This window comes from Chanodichthys erythropterus, chromosome 20 (assembly GCF_024489055.1).
Source record: "Chanodichthys erythropterus isolate Z2021 chromosome 20, ASM2448905v1, whole genome shotgun sequence".
In the NCBI taxonomy this organism is placed as follows: domain Eukaryota; kingdom Metazoa; phylum Chordata; class Actinopteri; order Cypriniformes; family Xenocyprididae; genus Chanodichthys; species Chanodichthys erythropterus.
Genome location: NC_090240.1, coordinates 196,898 through 212,618, shown reverse-complemented (window position 1 = coordinate 212,618; position 15,721 = coordinate 196,898). Strand labels below are relative to the sequence as shown.

At 46.3% G+C, this 15,721-nt stretch overlaps 4 non-coding genes and 2 pseudogenes across 4 annotated transcripts; all 6 read left to right on the top strand.

Moving 5' to 3' along the window:
- LOC137010214 (U2 spliceosomal RNA) lies at positions 1 to 179 on the top strand (annotated as a pseudogene).
- A 2,094-nt stretch (positions 180 to 2,273) lies between these two features.
- On the top strand, positions 2,274 to 2,437 carry LOC137009892 (U1 spliceosomal RNA). Its single transcript, XR_010892981.1, has one exon. It is a non-coding gene; the product is annotated as a U1 spliceosomal RNA (small nuclear RNA).
- Positions 2,438 to 8,799: 6,362 nt separating this feature from the next.
- LOC137010277 (U2 spliceosomal RNA) lies at positions 8,800 to 8,979 on the top strand (annotated as a pseudogene).
- Positions 8,980 to 11,075: 2,096 nt separating this feature from the next.
- Positions 11,076 to 11,239, top strand: LOC137009891 (U1 spliceosomal RNA). Its single transcript, XR_010892980.1, has one exon. It is a non-coding gene; the product is annotated as a U1 spliceosomal RNA (small nuclear RNA).
- An 862-nt stretch (positions 11,240 to 12,101) lies between these two features.
- On the top strand, positions 12,102 to 12,292 carry LOC137010094 (U2 spliceosomal RNA). The gene has a single exon (XR_010893172.1). It is a non-coding gene; the product is annotated as a U2 spliceosomal RNA (small nuclear RNA).
- A 2,095-nt stretch (positions 12,293 to 14,387) lies between these two features.
- LOC137009890 (U1 spliceosomal RNA) lies at positions 14,388 to 14,551 on the top strand. Its single transcript, XR_010892979.1, has one exon. It is a non-coding gene; the product is annotated as a U1 spliceosomal RNA (small nuclear RNA).
- Positions 14,552 to 15,721: the final 1,170 nt, after the last annotated feature.

The window sequence follows — 15,721 nt, the reverse complement described above, 5'->3', positions numbered from 1 at the left end:
AAAACTTTTCAAAAAAAAAAAAAAAATCTGTTCTTATCAGTTTAATATCTGATACGTCCCCTATCTGGGGACTACATATTAAATGGATTTTTGGCTCATGGAGCCGGAACCGGGGCTTGCTCCGTCCACTCCACGCATCGACCTGGTATTGCAGTGTCTCCAGGAACGGTGTGCTTCCCCTTTTGGGGGACTGCAAATCGTTGTGGTTAATAGCAGAGGGAATGTCGCTGGAGCTTCACAAGGAGTCTCTATGTACCTGCGGTGGGGTGGCTGGCAGGGTGGCACCGTCTCGCACCCTTATGAAACGGTCGCCGTTGTTCCAAAGCAGCGGTTCCCAAACCAGCACTGCACGTCTTGAATGTCACTCTTGTCTGATGCGCCCGTCTGAGGTCTTGGAGTCTTTACCAACGAGCTGATGAGTTGGATCGGGTGTGTTTGATCAGGGAGACATCTAATCAAACACGCCTGACTGATGGGAACCACTGGTCTAAAGGACCGCAGCTCGTGTACAGGTGCTGGTCATATAATTAGAATGTCATCAAAAAGTTGATTTATTTCACTAATTCCTTTCAAAAAGTGAAACTTGTATATATCATATTCATTCATTACACACAGACTGAGAGGTTTCACATGTTTATTTCTTTTCATTTTGATGAGTATAGCTGACAACTATGGAAAATCCCAAAGTCACTATCTCAGAAAATTAGAATATTGTGAAAAGGTTCAATATTGAAGACACCTGGTGCCACACACTCTTATCAGCTAATTAACTCAAAACACCTGCAAAGGCCTTTAAATGGTCTCTCAGTCTAGTTCTGTAGGCTACACAGTCATGGGGAAGACTGCTGACTTGACAGTTGTCCAAAAGACGACCACTGACACCTTGCACAAGGAGGCCAAGACACAAAAGGTCATTGCAAAAGAGGCTGGCTGTTCGCAGAGCTCTGTGTCCAAGCACATTAATAGAGAGGCGAAGGGAAGGAAAAGATGTGGTAGAAAAAAGTGTACTAGCAATAGGGATAACCGCACCCTGGAGAGGACTGTGAAACAGAACCCATTCAAAAATGTGGGGGAGATTCACAAAGAGTGGACTGCAGCTGGAGTCAGTGCTTCAAGAACCCCTACGCACAGACGTATGCAAGACATGGTTTTCAGCTGTCTCGTTCCTTGTGTCAAGCCACTCTTGAACAACAGACAGCGTCAGAGGCGCCTCGACAAAAAGGACTGGACTGCTGCTGAGTGGTCCAAAGTTACGTTCTCTGATGAAAGTCAATTTGGCATTTCCTTTGGAAATCGGGGTCCCAGAGTCTGGAGGAAGAGAGGAGAGGCACACAATCCACGTCGCTTGAGGGCCAGCCTAAAGTTTCCACAGTCAGTGATGGTTTGGGGTGCCATGTCATCTGCTGGTGTTGGCCCACTGTGTTTTCTGAGGTCCAAGGTCAACGCAGCCGTATACCAGGAAGTTTTAGAGCACTTCATGCTTCCTGCTGCTGACCAACTTTATGGAGATGCAGATTTCATTTCCCAACAGGACTTGGCACCTGCACACAGTGCCAAAGCTACCAGTACCCGGTTTAAGGACCATGGTATCCCTGTTCTTAATTGGCCAGCAAACTCGCCTGACCTTAACCCCATAGAAAATCTACGGGGTATTGTGAAGAGGAAGATGCCATATGCCAGACCCAACAATTAAGAAGAGCTGAAGGCCACTATCAGAGCAACCTGGGCTCTCATAACACCTGAGCAGTGCCACAGACCGATCGACTCCATGCCACGCCGCATTGCTGCAGTAATTCAGGCAAAAGGAGCCCCAACTAAGTATTGAGTGCTGCACACGCTCATACTTTTCATGTTTATAGTTTTCAGTTGGCCAAGATTTCTAAAAATCCTTTCTTTGTATTGGTCTTAAGTAATATTCTAAATTTGCTGAGATACCGGATTTGGGATTTTCCTTAGTTGTCAGTTATAATCATCAAAATTAAAAGAAATAAACATTTGAAATATATCAGTCTGTGTGCAATGTACATAATATACAAGTTTGACTTTTTGAAAGGAATTAGTGAAAGAAATCAACTTTTTGATGACATTCTAATCATACGACCAGCACCTGTAGGTGCTTGGCAGTTTGCCGGCTTGAAGGCATGGTCACGGAAATCGCAGTCAAGTAATGGAAGGGACACGCCCTTCCTTTGCTTGGGGTGGGGGAGGGGGTCACCGTTGATGAGGACGGCAAAGAGGGATAGGGTAGCCTCTGACTGGAGGCCTGGGGACTCATACTTACCTGGCAGGGGAGACACCATGATCAGGAAGGTGGTTCACCCAGGGCGAGGCTCGGCCATTGCACTCCGGTTGTGCTGACCCCTGCGAATTCCCCAAATGTGGGAATCTCGACTGCATAATTTATGGTAGTGGGGGACTGCGTTCGCGCTCTCCCCTGGACATACTGGTTGAAAGAAGATTAGGTGGTGCCGAGAGAACCTGTGGTTTCTAACAGTCGTAGCGTTGTCTGTGGCTCCGTGTGTGTTTGCACGCCCCTTTTATGGAATCGGGTGTTGCGTGCGCTCGCCTGGTTTCGCAAAGTTCTGAGTTTTCCTTCAGGGACGACAGGCTTTTGGGGGCACTCGACCATGGCCGTTTTCTAAATGACCCCGTGGTCGCTATTGTCACGACCGGCTCAAAGCCGTGACAAATGAAACGGAGGACATAGGCAGCTTGGTAGGTTGCAACGAAAAGAGATTTATCAGCATAAATAAGAAAATATATGAAACCAGAAATCAACAAAACCAAACACAATTTCTGTCAGACACATCAATAACCAAACATCAGACAGAACCACATTTAAATGAATAAGGAACTCAAAATAAACAAAGACCAAAATCAAAACCAAAGCACCCAGGAGCAAGCAACACACCACGCCAAACAAAGCCCAAGCTTTATAGAGGGAAGCACGGGTGTACATGGTTCACTTGATGAGTCTCCCAGCCACACCCACTGGCCGGCCGTAGCAGGAAGAACGAGGGACTCGTCACACTATCCAAATGTTAAAGTTGAGCTTTTTTTTTTCCCCCTCCTGATCAAGAACGACCTAGGGAGTCCAGAGAATTGTACTGCGGTGCTTTTGTGGAGGTCGATGGAAAAACCTAGGACCAGTTCGCGAAAGCAGGTTGTTTCAAATCATCTCCACTATTTAACAAACGATCTGATCGACAGCAGTGGTCCTAGAGGCAAAGTACGAAACCCACCGCGGCCCAGATGGGCGTCGCCTTTGCCGGCTCTGCCCCCACTGCTTGGCAACGGCATCGCTTCTCGGCCTTTTGGCTAAGATCAAGTGTCTGGTTGGACGGTTGAGACTGCGATCGCCTCTTGGAGGTTACTTGGCTCGAGATCTTTTATATCCCGAGTCGCACAACTTTTGAGAGGTATATTGAAATCTGCTGCTTCAAGCTCCAACAAGTTTTAAGGTAAGGTCTTTTAGTTATTTATTTGGTTATTTATTGTTGTATTTATTGTTGTTTTAAGGTTTTTAGGCTGTTGGTGTCTCCATCATGTCGGCTGCCCGTGCCGGCGTGCGGAGGCACCACAGCGTTCGTTTTTTATTTAGGGAGGTTGAGGGGAAGCTCCTGGGAATGTCCCGCATGGACTTTTCCAGGAAGCTGATCCAAAAGACCTTAGCTTTTAAATGTGATGATTTAAATTGTTTGATGACTCTGCCTCAGAACAAAGGATTTGATGTAAGTTTTAAAACTGCTGCCCTTCTTAATGACTTTTGGCAAAGGTTTGATTCAGTTAAAGCCCAGTTCTCCATGTTCACTGTGGAGAAACTATCGGATAACACACTTAAAACTGTGATTGTCAGGATGTTTAATGAAACAGTGACTGGAGATGATATTTGTGTCTGGTTGGGTAGATTTTGCACTGTTCGAGGCCAGCCTGTCAAAGTGTTAGATGAAGATGGCATCTGGACATGCTCCTGGCGAATTCCCATTAAACAATGGGAAGACGCTGGGGGCTACCAGGGCCTGAAACATCTGCCTTCTATGATTGTGCTTGGAGAGAACAGAGGCTACATACATTATCAAGGAATGCCTAAACTGTGCAGGAAGTGTGGCAGAGTTGGGCATCTCGCTGAAGCATGCCAAGAGTTAGTATGTGGGAAGTGTAGAGAAATTGGTCACAGTTTTGATGATTGTACCAATGGCAGACGGTGCAATCTTTGTGGAGAAACAAACCATCTCTACAGAGACTGCCCTAAGAGTTTTGCCAACAAATTGAAAGGAAACAAGATGGCCGCCCCACAAAAAGAGAAAATGGAGGAACAAAGAGACAAGGAGGCGGGGCCTGAGGTTTTGGCGGGAAATTTGAATTTCCAGCCAACCTCAGGGACTGGACAGGAAGGAGGAAGTGGGGCGGCCAAAGAGGCAAAGTCAGACATGGTGGGAGAGGAAGTCCCCTCCTCCCCTGACAGAAAAGACCAAGAAACAGAGAGTGAGGAGGAGACCGATTCCTCCCTCCAAACAGTTTCAAGTGGGAGTGAGACTGATTGTACACTCCCAAATGCTCAGGTGCAGAAAAGGCCTGCGGGATCTCCATTATTTGAAAAGGAGAAAAAGCTGAGGGTAACGCATCATCCAGATAGTTCCCCCTCGGAAGATCTGGATCGTATGTGGCCCTCAGAATCCCCCAATGAAGTGTCCTTTTTGCACATAAAGCTAAGAACATCGACACCGAAAGAGTCACAAGAGTTTCCCTCTGTGGCTCTTGAGGAATCAGGCACTTGCCCTCCTGATCCCGGGCCCCCTGGGTTAAGATAGGAGCTAGTGACACAGTTCAACACATGATTTTAATCCGTTTTTAATGTCTGCCTCTGTAATTCTGTTTCCCTTTTAATCTCAAGACAAAAGATAAGTTCATACCTTTTAATTCTGCTCATGGCACTCACTTTCTCCACTATCAATGTGAGAAGTGTGAAGTCCATCTTACGAGCACAGAGCATTTTATCCTTTTTAAAGTCTTTTAAGTCAGATGTCGTTTTATTACAAGAATGTGCTTTACCTTTTTTAACAAGTTACAGGAGGTGGGAGGAGTTTTGGACCTCAAGGCCCTTCCATTTGGAGTGGGTCAAATTCTAACAAGAACGATGGTGTTGCAATTTTAATTAATAACCCCCATATCTTGGTGAAGGGTAGCACAGTGGTGAGAGACGGGCGGGCAACTCTTGCAAAACTGACTTTTTTAGGTAGAGATTTTAATGTTCTTAATGTATATGGTTTTACAGAAAAAAACGAGAGGTATGAACTTTTAGAAGACTTGCAGCCCCACATGCTAGGCAGAGTCCCCTTAGTTGTGGCAGGGGATTTTAATTGTGTTTTAACTCAGAAAGACAGGAAAAGGGCAACAGAGGATTTTAGGGTGGACAAGACATCGGTTTTATTACAAGGTTTAGTCAAAGATTTTAAATTAGTTGACTGTTTTAGAACAATGCATCAAAGAGAGGCGGGCTACACCTGGTTTAATGGTGATGGTACCAGAGCCTCTCGAATAGACTATGTTTTTACACGTGACTTCCCGCCAACCGATGCTAGATTAACCCCCCTCTTTTTTTCAGATCACTCCATGCTGTCCTGCACTCTATCACTTCCTGTTGGTGTGACGGTAGGTGGAGGTTTGTGGAAGCTAAACTGCTCCCTGTTAGAGGATGAGGAGGTAGTTAGAAAATACAGGGAGCAGTTTAGCCAATGGCAAACTCTCCAAGACTTCTATGAGACACGAGCACAATGGTGGGAGATGGTTAAAGGACGGACAAAAGAGTTTTTTAGTAAGATAGGGAAGGACAAAAAGAATAGACAGAAGAAAACCGCATGATGGGGCTGCAGAAGCGATTACAGAGGTATTTTAATCTTTTTAATAATGGTTTTGATTTTAGTGAAGAAATAAAAGAAGTAAAAAGAGAAATGTCAACCTGTTCTAAGTGAAACTCAAAGCAAAGGAATTATTTTAAGAAGTAAAGAAAGAGATATTGAGGAAGGTGAAAAATGTACCAGGTACTTTTTTAAAAAGGTCATAACGCGGGGAGGGACAATCACAACTTTAAAAACAGGAGGGAGGGGAAGTCAAACACGACAAAGGAAATTTTAAATGAAATCAGAAACATTTTATGAGGACTTATACAGTATTAAGGGAACAAACAGTGATGATTTTAAAAGAAGTGTTGTCTTTTATAGAGAAAAAGTTGGAGGGACAACACACGCTTTTATCCCAAGATTTTACTATTTTAGAAATGCAAGAATGCTCTTAGAGGTTTTAAGCGGGGAAAATCCCCAGGACTAGACGGACTACCCCTAGAGTTTTATGTGACGTTTTGGGATATTTTAGCACACGACTTACTCACAGTTTTTAAAGAGTTTGACACACTCGACAGACTCCCTGACAGCTTTAGAATAGGGATAGTGACGCTTCTGGGAAAAAAAGGAGACAAGACTGACTTAAAGAATTGGCGACCTATTTCTCTTTTAAATGTTGACTGCAAACTTTTTAGTAAAATTTTAGCCAAACGAATGTCGACTGTTTTAGAAGACGTGATCCACCCAGATCAAGCCTGTGCCGTACCAGGGAGGAAGATAACAGACAGCCTAGTGTTGATTAGAGATGCCATCTGTTATGCGAGAGACAGAAATATTCGGCTAGTAGTGCTAAATTTAGACTTTGAAAAAGCATTTGACCGAGTCTCGCACCAGTACCTTTTTCAGGTACTGCAAAAAATGGGGTTTCCAGAGAGATTTATAGCCTGGGTGGGACTGCTGTACAAGGTAACAGGTCAGCAAAATCCTTGTAAACGGGCATCTTTCCAAATCTGTGAATATCCACAGTGGTGTCCGTCAAGGATGTCCTTTATCTCCTCTTTTGTATGTGGCTTGTATTGAGCCACTGGCACAGATCTTGAGAAGGGATAAATGGATCAAAGGACTGGACGTGCCTGGGACGGGTGGACTGACGGCGACCTGTGTTTTATACATGGACGACGTAACTCTTTTAGCCACGGACGTTTTATCCATACGAAGAGCTTTGGACTTGACTGACTGGTACGGTCGGGCCTCGGGCGCTAAGCTTAACAGGAACAAGTCCGAGGCCCAGCTCTTCGGGCCGTGGGGAGACATAGACACAGGTGAACTCGACTTGACTTTTAAAGACAACGATTTTAAAGTTTTAGGAGTAAAATTTGACAGCGAGGGTGGAGGACGGGGAAACTGGACTGACATGTTAGGGAAAGTTAGGCAAAGACTGGGGTTTTGGGGACTAAGACAGTTGACGTTTGAGGGCAAGGTTTTAATTTTTAAATCTGTGATTTTACCTCTAATTTTACTTGTCTGTTCTGTTTTTAGTCCCCCTCGGCGATTCCTTGCGGAGCTGGAGAGTGCGGTGTTTTATTTCCTGTGGGGGTCTAAGTGGGAGCGCCTGAAGAGGGAGATCGTGAAGAAAAGGCCGGAGAATGGTGGAAAAGGCCTCCCAGACCCCCACCTGTTTTTAGGCAGCCGCTTCACCGCCCTGCACATTAGTTATGCCATGACCCCATCCAAAGAAAACAAGACGGCTGCAATGGCGCGATTTTGGATGGGGTCTTACCTAAGAACATTGAAAATTTTACCAGTGGACTTGAAAACCCCAGTGTCTTTTAACTTGCCTAAAGAGTACAGTTTTATAAAAAAGTTTTTAAAGAAATACTTTTTAGAAAGTGAAGATGTCACCATTTTAACTAATCACAAGCATCTTGTCTCTCTTGTGCAGGACCGGGAACCGGTGAGTCCAGTTCCAGGCCTCACATTACGTGAGGCCAAACAAGTTTGGAGGAACGCTGCTCACCCCGCTCTCCAGAACAGGCACAAGGACTTATCGTGGATGGTGGCTCATGAGATCCTCCCGGTCAGGGCAGTTATGCACTCCAGAAGCATGGCCAAAAACCCCACCTGCCCTCGGTCCGGCTGCAATTCCCCGGAGACCGTCCACCACCTGCTCTGGGAGTGCGGCGCTGCGCGGGACCTGTGGGCCAAAACCGGCCCCCTGTATTTCCCGTGCCTACCAGCGGGTGGGGCCCAGTTCGGGTACCAGCTCGCCATCCTTGGGGTGGGCCGGGGCTTGAAGGACTTGACGGCACAGAAATTCACCTCGCTCTGGCTCACCCTCAATGTCATCAAGGATGCCATCTGGGCCACCAGAAACCTGCTGGTAGGGAAGGGCGTTACGGTGACCCTCCATGCATGCGAGCTAAAGGTAACATCAATGCTGCAGGGGTACCGGACGACGATATTCGGACGGGGGGGCCGGGGTCGCACGGAGAGGGTCCCGGCCGCCAACAGCCCTGGCCGCCCGTAGATGCACCCTCACCAATCTGGCTACGGGAACAGCGGGCCAGCGGGCCGGAGGAGAGGGGATCTCCGCTGAGCCCATGAAGTGGCATCTCACGTGCCTGTTCTGGAGAGTGGGGTGAAGACTAATTTGCTAAGGACTCACCCCCGGTTTTGCACAACATAGGAACATTTTAAAGGCTATTAATTGTTGTTTTTATTGTGTTTTATCAAATGAAATTGGATTTTATTAGAGAAAAAAGAACGAGATGCTTGTTTTAAATTTTGTATTTTACTTTTAAGATGCCCACACATTTTAACACACACATAAACACATGGACTTGAAACAAACAAGACAAACACACAATGGCTGACGTTACTTATTATTGCTTGTTTTAAAAAAAAAAAAAAAAAAAAAATTTGTGTGAAAAAGTGAAAGATTGAAAATGGTGACAAAAAAAAATTTAAAAAAAAAAAAAAAAAAAAATCTGTTCTTATCAGTTTAATATCTGATACGTCCCCTATCTGGGGACTACATATTAAATGGATTTTTGGCTCATGGAGCCGGAACCGGGGCTTGCTCCGTCCACTCCACGCATCGACCTGGTATTGCAGTGTCTCCAGGAACGGTGTGCTTCCCCTTTTGGGGGACTGCAAATCGTTGTGGTTAATAGCAGAGGGAATGTCGCTGGAGCTTCACAAGGAGTCTCTATGTACCTGCGGTGGGGTGGCTGGCAGGGTGGCACCGTCTCGCACCCTTATGAAACGGTCGCCGTTGTTCCAAAGCAGCGGTTCCCAAACCAGCACTGCACGTCTTGAATGTCACTCTTGTCTGATGCGCCCGTCTGAGGTCTTGGAGTCTTTACCAACGAGCTGATGAGTTGGATCGGGTGTGTTTGATCAGGGAGACATCTAATCAAACACGCCTGACTGATGGGAACCACTGGTCTAAAGGACCGCAGCTCGTGTACAGGTGCTGGTCATATAATTAGAATGTCATCAAAAAGTTGATTTATTTCACTAATTCCTTTCAAAAAGTGAAACTTGTATATATCATATTCATTCATTACACACAGACTGAGAGGTTTCACATGTTTATTTCTTTTCATTTTGATGAGTATAGCTGACAACTATGGAAAATCCCAAAGTCACTATCTCAGAAAATTAGAATATTGTGAAAAGGTTCAATATTGAAGACACCTGGTGCCACACACTCTTATCAGCTAATTAACTCAAAACACCTGCAAAGGCCTTTAAATGGTCTCTCAGTCTAGTTCTGTAGGCTACACAGTCATGGGGAAGACTGCTGACTTGACAGTTGTCCAAAAGACGACCACTGACACCTTGCACAAGGAGGCCAAGACACAAAAGGTCATTGCAAAAGAGGCTGGCTGTTCGCAGAGCTCTGTGTCCAAGCACATTAATAGAGAGGCGAAGGGAAGGAAAAGATGTGGTAGAAAAAAAAGTGTACTAGCAATAGGGATAACCGCACCCTGGAGAGGACTGTGAAACAGAACCCATTCAAAAATGTGGGGGAGATTCACAAAGAGTGGACTGCAGCTGGAGTCAGTGCTTCAAGAACCCCTACGCACAGACGTATGCAAGACATGGTTTTCAGCTGTCTCGTTCCTTGTGTCAAGCCACTCTTGAACAACAGACAGCGTCAGAGGCGCCTCGACAAAAAGGACTGGACTGCTGCTGAGTGGTCCAAAGTTACGTTCTCTGATGAAAGTCAATTTGGCATTTCCTTTGGAAATCGGGGTCCCAGAGTCTGGAGGAAGAGAGGAGAGGCACACAATCCACGTCGCTTGAGGGCCAGCCTAAAGTTTCCACAGTCAGTGATGGTTTGGGGTGCCATGTCATCTGCTGGTGTTGGCCCACTGTGTTTTCTGAGGTCCAAGGTCAACGCAGCCGTATACCAGGAAGTTTTAGAGCACTTCATGCTTCCTGCTGCTGACCAACTTTATGGAGATGCAGATTTCATTTCCCAACAGGACTTGGCACCTGCACACAGTGCCAAAGCTACCAGTACCCGGTTTAAGGACCATGGTATCCCTGTTCTTAATTGGCCAGCAAACTCGCCTGACCTTAACCCCATAGAAAATCTACGGGGTATTGTGAAGAGGAAGATGCCATATGCCAGACCCAACAATTAAGAAGAGCTGAAGGCCACTATCAGAGCAACCTGGGCTCTCATAACACCTGAGCAGTGCCACAGACCGATCGACTCCATGCCACGCCGCATTGCTGCAGTAATTCAGGCAAAAGGAGCCCCAACTAAGTATTGAGTGCTGCACACGCTCATACTTTTCATGTTTATAGTTTTCAGTTGGCCAAGATTTCTAAAAATCCTTTCTTTGTATTGGTCTTAAGTAATATTCTAAATTTGCTGAGATACCGGATTTGGGATTTTCCTTAGTTGTCAGTTATAATCATCAAAATTAAAAGAAATAAACATTTGAAATATATCAGTCTGTGTGCAATGTACATAATATACAAGTTTGACTTTTTGAAAGGAATTAGTGAAAGAAATCAACTTTTTGATGACATTCTAATCATACGACCAGCACCTGTAGGTGCTTGGCAGTTTGCCGGCTTGAAGGCATGGTCACGGAAATCGCAGTCAAGTAATGGAAGGGACACGCCCTTCCTTTGCTTGGGGTGGGGGAGGGGGTCACCGTTGATGAGGACGGCAAAGAGGGATAGGGTAGCCTCTGACTGGAGGCCTGGGGACTCATACTTACCTGGCAGGGGAGACACCATGATCAGGAAGGTGGTTCACCCAGGGCGAGGCTCGGCCATTGCACTCCGGTTGTGCTGACCCCTGCGAATTCCCCAAATGTGGGAATCTCGACTGCATAATTTATGGTAGTGGGGGACTGCGTTCGCGCTCTCCCCTGGACATACTGGTTGAAAGAAGATTAGGTGGTGCCGAGAGAACCTGTGGTTTCTAACAGTCGTAGCGTTGTCTGTGGCTCCGTGTGTGTTTGCACGCCCCTTTTATGGAATCGGGTGTTGCGTGCGCTCGCCTGGTTTCGCAAAGTTCTGAGTTTTCCTTCAGGGACGACAGGCTTTTGGGGGCACTCGACCATGGCCGTTTTCTAAATGACCCCGTGGTCGCTATTGTCACGACCGGCTCAAAGCCGTGACAAATGAAACGGAGGACATAGGCAGCTTGGTAGGTTGCAACGAAAAGAGATTTATCAGCATAAATAAGAAAATATATGAAACAAGAAATCAACAAAACCAAACACAATTTCTGTCAGACACATCAATAACCAAACATCAGACAGAACCACATTTAAATGAATAAGGAACTCAAAATAAACAAAGACCAAAATCAAAACCAAAGCACCCAGGAGCAAGCAACACACCACGCCAAACAAAGCCCAAGCTTTATAGAGGGAAGCACGGGTGTACATGGTTCACTTGATGAGTCTCCCAGCCACACCCACTGGCCGGCCGTAGCAGGAAGAACGAGGGACTCGTCACACTATCCAAATGTTAAAGTTGAGCTTTTTTTTTCCCCCCCTCCTGATCAAGAACGACCTAGGGAGTCCAGAGAATTGTACTGCGGTGCTTTTGTGGAGGTCGATGGAAAAACCTAGGACCAGTTCGCGAAAGCAGGTTGTTTCAAATCATCTCCACTATTTAACAAACGATCTGATCGACAGCAGTGGTCCTAGAGGCAAAGTACGAAACCCACCGCGGCCCAGATGGGCGTCGCCTTTGCCGGCTCTGCCCCCACTGCTTGGCAACGGCATCGCTTCTCGGCCTTTTGGCTAAGATCAAGTGTAGTATCTGTTCTTATCAGTTTAATATCTGATACGTCCCCTATCTGGGGACTACATATTAAATGGATTTTTGGCTCATGGAGCCGGAACCGGGGCTTGCTCCGTCCACTCCACGCATCGACCTGGTATTGCAGTGTCTCCAGGAACGGTGTGCTTCCCCTTTTGGGGGACTGCAAATCGTTGTGGTTAATAGCAGAGGGAATGTCGCTGGAGCTTCACAAGGAGTCTCTATGTACCTGCGGTGGGGTGGCTGGCAGGGTGGCACCGTCTCGCACCCTTATGAAACGGTCGCCGTTGTTCCAAAGCAGCGGTTCCCAAACCAGCACTGCACGTCTTGAATGTCACTCTTGTCTGATGCGCCCGTCTGAGGTCTTGGAGTCTTTACCAACGAGCTGATGAGTTGGATCGGGTGTGTTTGATCAGGGAGACATCTAATCAAACACGCCTGACTGATGGGAACCACTGGTCTAAAGGACCGCAGCTCGTGTACAGGTGCTGGTCATATAATTAGAATGTCATCAAAAAGTTGATTTATTTCACTAATTCCTTTCAAAAAGTGAAACTTGTATATATCATATTCATTCATTACACACAGACTGAGAGGTTTCACATGTTTATTTCTTTTCATTTTGATGAGTATAGCTGACAACTATGGAAAATCCCAAAGTCACTATCTCAGAAAATTAGAATATTGTGAAAAGGTTCAATATTGAAGACACCTGGTGCCACACACTCTTATCAGCTAATTAACTCAAAACACCTGCAAAGGCCTTTAAATGGTCTCTCAGTCTAGTTCTGTAGGCTACACAGTCATGGGGAAGACTGCTGACTTGACAGTTGTCCAAAAGACGACCACTGACACCTTGCACAAGGAGGCCAAGACACAAAAGGTCATTGCAAAAGAGGCTGGCTGTTCGCAGAGCTCTGTGTCCAAGCACATTAATAGAGAGGCGAAGGGAAGGAAAAGATGTGGTAGAAAAAAAGTGTACTAGCAATAGGGATAACCGCACCCTGGAGAGGACTGTGAAACAGAACCCATTCAAAAATGTGGGGGAGATTCACAAAGAGTGGACTGCAGCTGGAGTCAGTGCTTCAAGAACCCCTACGCACAGACGTATGCAAGACATGGTTTTCAGCTGTCTCGTTCCTTGTGTCAAGCCACTCTTGAACAACAGACAGCGTCAGAGGCGCCTCGACAAAAAGGACTGGACTGCTGCTGAGTGGTCCAAAGTTACGTTCTCTGATGAAAGTCAATTTGGCATTTCCTTTGGAAATCGGGGTCCCAGAGTCTGGAGGAAGAGAGGAGAGGCACACAATCCACGTCGCTTGAGGGCCAGCCTAAAGTTTCCACAGTCAGTGATGGTTTGGGGTGCCATGTCATCTGCTGGTGTTGGCCCACTGTGTTTTCTGAGGTCCAAGGTCAACGCAGCCGTATACCAGGAAGTTTTAGAGCACTTCATGCTTCCTGCTGCTGACCAACTTTATGGAGATGCAGATTTCATTTCCCAACAGGACTTGGCACCTGCACACAGTGCCAAAGCTACCAGTACCCGGTTTAAGGACCATGGTATCCCTGTTCTTAATTGGCCAGCAAACTCGCCTGACCTTAACCCCATAGAAAATCTACGGGGTATTGTGAAGAGGAAGATGCCATATGCCAGACCCAACAATTAAGAAGAGCTGAAGGCCACTATCAGAGCAACCTGGGCTCTCATAACACCTGAGCAGTGCCACAGACCGATCGACTCCATGCCACGCCGCATTGCTGCAGTAATTCAGGCAAAAGGAGCCCCAACTAAGTATTGAGTGCTGCACACGCTCATACTTTTCATGTTTATAGTTTTCAGTTGGCCAAGATTTCTAAAAATCCTTTCTTTGTATTGGTCTTAAGTAATATTCTAAATTTGCTGAGATACCGGATTTGGGATTTTCCTTAGTTGTCAGTTATAATCATCAAAATTAAAAGAAATAAACATTTGAAATATATCAGTCTGTGTGCAATGTACATAATATACAAGTTTGACTTTTTGAAAGGAATTAGTGAAAGAAATCAACTTTTTGATGACATTCTAATCATACGACCAGCACCTGTAGGTGCTTGGCAGTTTGCCGGCTTGAAGGCATGGTCACGGAAATCGCAGTCAAGTAATGGAAGGGACACGCCCTTCCTTTGCTTGGGGTGGGGGAGGGGGTCACCGTTGATGAGGACGGCAAAGAGGGATAGGGTAGCCTCTGACTGGAGGCCTGGGGACTCATACTTACCTGGCAGGGGAGACACCATGATCAGGAAGGTGGTTCACCCAGGGCGAGGCTCGGCCATTGCACTCCGGTTGTGCTGACCCCTGCGAATTCCCCAAATGTGGGAATCTCGACTGCATAATTTATGGTAGTGGGGGACTGCGTTCGCGCTCTCCCCTGGACATACTGGTTGAAAGAAGATTAGGTGGTGCCGAGAGAACCTGTGGTTTCTAACAGTCGTAGCGTTGTCTGTGGCTCCGTGTGTGTTTGCACGCCCCTTTTATGGAATCGGGTGTTGCGTGCGCTCGCCTGGTTTCGCAAAGTTCTGAGTTTTCCTTCAGGGACGACAGGCTTTTGGGGGCACTCGACCACGGCCGTTTTCTAAATGACCCCGTGGTCGCTATTGTCACGACCGGCTCAAAGCCGTGACAAATGAAACGGAGGACATAGGCAGCTTGGTAGGTTGCAACGAAAAGAGATTTATCAGCATAAATAAGAAAATATATGAAACCAGAAATCAACAAAACCAAACACAATTTCTGTCAGACACATCAATAACCAAACATCAGACAGAACCACATTTAAATGAATAAGGAACTCAAAATAAACAAAGACCAAAATCAAAACCAAAGCACCCAGGAGCAAGCAACACACCACGCCAAACAAAGCCCAAGCTTTATAGAGGGAAGCACGGGTGTACATGGTTCACTTGATGAGTCTCCCAGCCACACCCACTGGCCGGCCGTAGCAGGAAGAACGAGGGACTCGTCACACTATCCAAATGTTAAAGTTGAGCTTTTTTTTCCCCCCCCCCCCCTCCTGATCAAGAACGACCTAGGGAGTCCAGAGAATTGTACTGCGGTGCTTTTGTGGAGGTCGATGGAAAAACCTAGGACCAGTTCGCGAAAGCAGGTTGTTTCAAATCATCTCCACTATTTAACAAACGATCTGATCGACAGCAGTGGTCCTAGAGGCAAAGTACGAAACCCACCGCGGCCCAGATGGGCGTCGCCTTTGCCGGCTCTGCCCCCACTGCTTGGCAACGGCATCGCTTCTCGGCCTTTTGGCTAAGATCAAGTGTCTGGTTGGACGGTTGAGACTGCGATCGCCTCTTGGAGGTTACTTGGCTCGAGATCTTTTATATCCCGAGTCGCACAACTTTTGAGAGGTATATTGAAATCTGCTGCTTCAAGCTCCAACAAGTTTTAAGGTAAGGTCTTTTAGTTATTTATTTGGTTATTTATTGTTGTATTTATTGTTGTTTTAAGGTTTTTAGGCTGTTGGTGTCTCCATCATGTCGGCTGCCCGTGCCGGCGTGCGGAGGCACCACAGCGTTCGCTTTTTATTTAG